The sequence below is a fragment of the Mus caroli genome, chromosome 1 (genome assembly GCF_900094665.2).
Source record: "Mus caroli chromosome 1, CAROLI_EIJ_v1.1, whole genome shotgun sequence".
Lineage (NCBI taxonomy): Eukaryota > Metazoa > Chordata > Mammalia > Rodentia > Muridae > Mus > Mus caroli.
The window spans coordinates 168258995-168265012 of record NC_034570.1 but is presented as its reverse complement, the minus strand read 5'-3'; the positions used below and the strand labels follow the sequence as shown (position 1 = coordinate 168265012).

The following is a 6018-nucleotide window of genomic DNA, read 5'->3' as shown; positions in this document are numbered from 1 at the left end:
GGAAGTGAACGAAAGGAACACCATTTAAGCAACTGGTTCTGTGGTACATGATGCTGACATCTGAGACATGGCTATTCCAGCCAAAACTCCATGTGTGAGTTTTAAATGTTCCTGGCTGAGAGCTTCCTGTTTTGTAGCCATCCTCCCTTTCAAGTTACTTAACTTTCCTTATTGCTGTAACAAAATAGCTCTTGGATATTTCCTTAAAAAGGACAGATTTTCTTAAAGGCCCACCATGTCAGAGGGTTCAGTCAGTTCTGGTGGGGATGCCCTGGTAGAGCAGAGAAAGTGTTCACATCGCTGCACAGGGAGGCAGAAAAGGAACACTTGCTCTCTGCTGGCTTTCTCTTTCTCCCTACCTCAAGTATTCAACAGTACTTATAGCTCTCTTAATTTCAGAAAGTCATAAGAGCTAATACATGTGTTCCATCATATGTAACATACAGGAAGACTTTTACCATTCACAACTACACTAGTTAATCCCTGCCACTTAACAATCCAGAAAGCTGTGCCAAGAAGTAAGGTCCCACCTCCAAAGACCAAATGCAGGAAACCTGACTCCAAATTTTACACTATCAGCTACTCCACTCCCGTGTGTTTGTAACCCCGATTTTCTTAATTCCCTCAGGACTTTACAAGTACTTTTCCAATTCTTTTTTAGAGAAAATAATGTTCATGAATTTGTAAATCAATTTTGCCCTAGTCCTTCGGTAAGATTTTTTTTTCTTTTTAAATATGGAACGTTTCATAAATCGGCTTGTCAGCCTTGCACAGGGCCAAACTAACCTTCTCTGTTTTGTTCTAATTTTAGAATATGTGCTATCAAAGAGAGCACTCTAAGGAGGTTTTTTTTCTTATTCTTTTTATGGCACCCAACAAATTCATTCCTGTATTCTTAACGGAGAATGTTTTTTTTTTTTTTTTTTTTTTTTAATTTGAGACAGGGCCTTACTGTGTATCTCTGATGTCCTGGAACTCTTTGTGAAAGATCAGGTAGGCCTTCAATTCACTAAGATCTGCCTGCTACCCTCGGCTCAGAACAAATTTTTTTATATTGCTATTACTTTAAGTTATAATACACACCCATCTATCGTAATCAATCTCTCTCTCCCCTCCACCCCCACCCCACCCCCGGGGAAGGAGAGGGGAGGGTGTTTTAAGATAGGATCTCACTCGGTAGACCAAGCCCATCTTGGTCACAGCAATTCTCCCTCTATTTCCCCAGTGCTGGGATTTACAGCACATGGCATAGTACCCATACCTGGCTTTCCCACTGTCTTCCTGATGGCCACAGAATAAGATTCTGGTGGCTTTCTCCAGAAGTAATTGTGTCCATGGCTGAAGAACCCTAGAAAGAGAGAGAAAAAGAACCAAGTGTTCCAAACCACATTTGAAAGGGAAGAGACTGGGTGAGAACTTGAGCTTCTGCTTTTGGTTGGTTGGTGTACTGGCTAGTTTTGTGTCAACTTGACACAGGCTGGAGTTATCAGAGAGAAAGGAGCTTCAGTTGAGGAAATGCCTCCATGAGGTCCAGCTGTGGGGCATTTTCTCAATTAGTGATCAAGGAGGGAAGGGGCCCTTGTGGGTGGTACCATTTCTGGGCTGGTAGTCTTGGTTCTATAAGAGAGCAGGCTGAGCAATCCAGGGGAGGCAAGTCAGTAAGGAACATCCCTCCATGGCTCTGCATCAGCTCCTGCTTCCTGACCTGCTTGAGTTCCAGTCCTGCATCCTTTGGTGATCAACAGCAGTATGGAAGTGTAAGCTGAATAAACCCTTTCCTCCCCAACTTGCTTCTTGGTCATGATGTTTGTGCAGGAATAGAAACCCTGACTAAGACAGTTGGTTTTGGTTTTTTATGGTTTGGGGGGGTGGGGGTGGATTATGTTGTTGTTGTTGTTGTGTTGTTGTGTATCCCTGGCTGTCCTGGAACTCATTATGCAGACCAGGCTGATCTCTCCCTCACAGGATTTGCCTGCCTCTGCCTCCTAGGTGTTGTGCACCACTATAACCATCAAACGACACAGCAGTTTTTGAGTCAACAGAGGTTCTGGAAAGGGAGTGCCTGGCACAGTGGGTACAGTTTTCATCTGCCTGCCATGCCAATTCTCAGGGTTTCAAATGACAGAACAAGTGTTAGCCCAGCTCTCCAGCCTACCACTGGAACTGGCAGAGAACATAGGGAATAGGAGGAGTTACCCTCCTCTTTTAGCTGTTTACCAACCTAGGCTTGTAGGCATCTGCACCTCAGACACTTTAGACATTGATTGTTCCTGTTATTGAGTGTGGTGGCACATATTTATAATCCTAGCACTTGGGAGGATGAGGCAGGAGCCCTGCTGTGCATTTGAAATCAGTCTGCTCTACATATCAAGTTCCAGGCCAAACTCTACCACCCACCTACTGAGACCTAGTCTTTCCTTTTAATTATATAAATACATAAATCCTTTGTCCTCTACCTAAAGATTTTAAGGACCCGAATATTGCTGTACTATACCTGTGTTAGTATCAACCCTCAACATTAAGAGGTTTGTATATATTATTGCAGACAAATAGTAATTTACTATCTTAGTCTGTTGATTTGCATGTGTATGCATATGCATGCTCTTTCTGCTGTGGAAAAAGGCTGAAACTGAACCAGAGATGGGTTAATTTCATGCAAATGCATAGTCAGTTCTCTCAGGCTCTTTTTAAGTAGCAGCCATGATCACGGCTTTCCATGATATCGAAGATTGAATTTCTGTTCTTGCTGTGTTTAGAAGCTATTTTAAACTTGGCAAACTGACTTACTAGGGAACCATGTGAGTGTTGCTATTTTTAAATAAATAATTGTCCCTGAAATCCACTAACAGAAAAGCATGGTCCCTCTTTATTACACATGTTTTGGGGTTTGTTGTTTGTTTTTGAGACAGGGTCTCATGTATCCCAGCTGTCCTTGAACTTGCTATGTAGCTAAGGATATACTTGAACTTCTGATCTTCATACCTCCATCCCCCAAACTAGGAATTTACTACCATGCCCAATGTTGTAAGTCAATGGTTATAAATAATAATAAACACTAGGCAGGCATGGCCGCTCATGCCTTTAACCCCAGCACTAAAGAGACAGTGGTAAGGGGAACTTCTGGGCAAGCCTGGTCCTAGTTTCAGATAGAACTACATAGTAAGAGCATCTCAAATATAAGTAGATAATTCTTACCAAATTGCCATATTCCTGGATTATATACTTACATAAATTTTCTCAGTTAATCCTCACACATGTTCTGTGTTGGCATAGACTTCTTGTCTTACTATACACATTAAAACCTTGCATAAAATTACAACAGAGTGGGCATGCATGACAGTCAGTCCCGAGTTCAAGTCCTAGCCTTGCCTCTTGTTGGCTAGATCATTTAGGCAAATCATTTAACCCCCCCTGAGTCTCATTCAGCTTTTCATCTGTTAAAATGAAGACAATTCTTTCTTTGAGGTTTTAATGTCCGCTGAGTTTCCAGTATGTTAGGCATTCTACAGAGTCTGGTGCAAGCAGCCACACTATAAAGGCAGTTACTGGATGAGATAATTCAGTAGGTAAGAGTGCTTGCAGCCAAGCCTGATAACCAGAGTTCAACCCCAACCCCTGTTGCCCACAAGGTAAACAGAAACAAGTGACTTCTGAAAGGGGTCCTCTGACCTCCACATGTGTGCCCCAAATAAATAAAATAAACAAAAAATAATAAATAAATAAATAAATAAATAAATAAATAAATAAAAATTTGAGTCATAGCCTCTGCCTAGCCTAGAACTTACTATGTAGACCAGGTGGCCTCAAACTCATGGAGATCTACCTACCTCTGCCTCCTGAGTACTGGGCCTAAAGGTATATTCCCTCAAGTCTTACTCAAGTATTTCTTTTTGAGATGAAGTCATTGTAAGTAGCCCAACACACCACAGAAAATGTGCTATTTTTAAAAAGCAATTTCTGGGGCTGGTGAGATGGCTCAGTGGTTAAGAGCATTTGCTTCTCTTGCAGAGGACCAAGATTCAGTTCCCAACACCCACATGGGAACTCACAACTGTCTGTAACTCCAGTTCCAGGGGATCTGACACCCTCTTCTGGCCTCTGTGGGTGCTGATAGGGGGTGTCAACCCATGCCTTTAATCCAGGCCTTTGGCCAGCCTAGTCTGCAGAGAAAGTTCTAAATCAGCCATACCACTTGAGACCCTTTCTCAAAAATAGAAAAGAAAAGAAAAGGAGAGGAGAGGAGAGGAGAGGAGAGGAGAGGAGAGGAGAGGAGAGGAGAGGAGAGAAAAGGAGAGAAAAGGAGAGAAAAGAAATTACTAGTTTTTGTTTTTATTCTGGTTTTTCTTTGTGAGGGTGTTGTTTTTGTTGTTGTTGTTGTTGTTTTGGTTTTGTTTGGCTTTTTATATCCTGGGGAAGACTTTTTGAAGAGTTTGGGACCTCTTCATATTCCTTGAACTCCAACCTGGACAATTTCAACTTGAGTGCCTTGAGGTTGCCGCAATAACCCTGTGTGGCATTTGAACAACTGTCAGCTCTTCTAGTGGGTCCCTTTGCCCCAGAGGGCCCTCAGATGGCTGCCCTAGTGTCCTGTGTGAAGGCTGGTAGTCATTTCACAGGACAGGTGTGGCTTTTCCTGCTGGCCTGGACACAGCTTATGAAGCAGCAGTCCAGAGCTGACCTGTGAGAAAATCCCTCCTGGCTCCATCTGTCTGTGTCTTGTTAACCCATCAGAGATGGCATCCAGCCTGCTACACTCTTAGCAACTTAGGTGGCTATTGGATAGCTGTATTAGATGTTGGCTGTCCATCTAAGGTGAAGTTAAGAACTTTTGACTACTTAGGCTGCTGAGAAAGGAGGCAAGAAGTCTTCCATCACAAGGGAGAGACTGTTGCACCAGTGAGTTAGGAAGAAATTCACCCCCTTTCCCAGAAAACATCATATGTAGTCTAAAAGTAGACTATGTCCAGCTAGACATAGCTGGACGCCCAGAACTGGGGTAGAGAGACAGGTAGATCCTGGGAGCTTGCTGGGCACACAGCCTCACCTCAGGTGAGCTTCCAGTTCAGTAAGAGGTCATGTCTTAAAAGAAGGGATGGAGGAAGACATCTGGCATCTCCTCTGACCTCGCATACATTTGCTGGGGTGCACAGCCCTGTCTCCCCACAACCCCTACACACACCATAAAACAAATAGTTTTATATGACAATAAGTAATTTTCTCTTAGTTCTCCAAACACACTTAAAAATGTATGAACCAACTTCCATTGGGTGCTGGCATATTCCATGCCTTTACTATATAATATACTTAATATCTGCAGAATGTTGTTGAGATTTCTGTCTCTGGCACTCACAGGTGCTAATGGGCCCCCTCAAGTAGTCACTGTCTTGCTGGGTGTATATTGGCTCTGCCACTCCTCAAAGGACTTGGGCTTTCACTTTTTACTTCTGGTACTAAAGATAGAACCAGGGTCTCATACATGCAAGGCAACTGCTCTACCACTGAGCTAACTCAGCTCAGGCTTCCATCCTCTGGCATGTCATAAATCACATCCCACAGACTCTGTCATAGTGAACACTTCACAGCAGTTGCTGGGACAACAAAAATTGCAACAGTGTTTAACATGTCAAAACTGGAAATGTTTCTCAAATAAGTAGCATGAAGTTTTCCAAACTGGAGAACTTTTGTTTTGCAGCATAAACTGAGTAAACTAAAAAGAAGAAAAAGAGAAAAAAAATATTTGGAGATGGCTGATATAGTTGGTCTCTTTCTCTTGCTTATAATCCCAGCACTCAGGTGGTGGAGGCAAGATCAGAACTTCAAGGTCATTCTCTGTTCGTAGCAATCTTGAAATCAGCCTAGGCTACAGGAGATCCTGTCTCAGAACAAAACTAACAAGTAAAAAGGGACAGGGAAGCTGCTCAGTGATGGGACACTTGCCTGGTGGCTCCAGGGCCGCAGGTTCAAGTCTCAGGACTAAAGAAAGAAGAGAGAAAAATGTTAAAGAGCTTAAATATCTGG

At 42.9% G+C, this 6018-nt stretch overlaps 1 non-coding gene across 1 annotated transcript; it reads right to left on the bottom strand.

The window, feature by feature from the left end:
- Positions 1-729: 729 nt before the first annotated feature.
- Positions 730-835, bottom strand: LOC115032376. The gene has a single exon (XR_003838055.1). It is a non-coding gene; the product is annotated as a U6 spliceosomal RNA (small nuclear RNA).
- Positions 836-6018: the final 5183 nt, after the last annotated feature.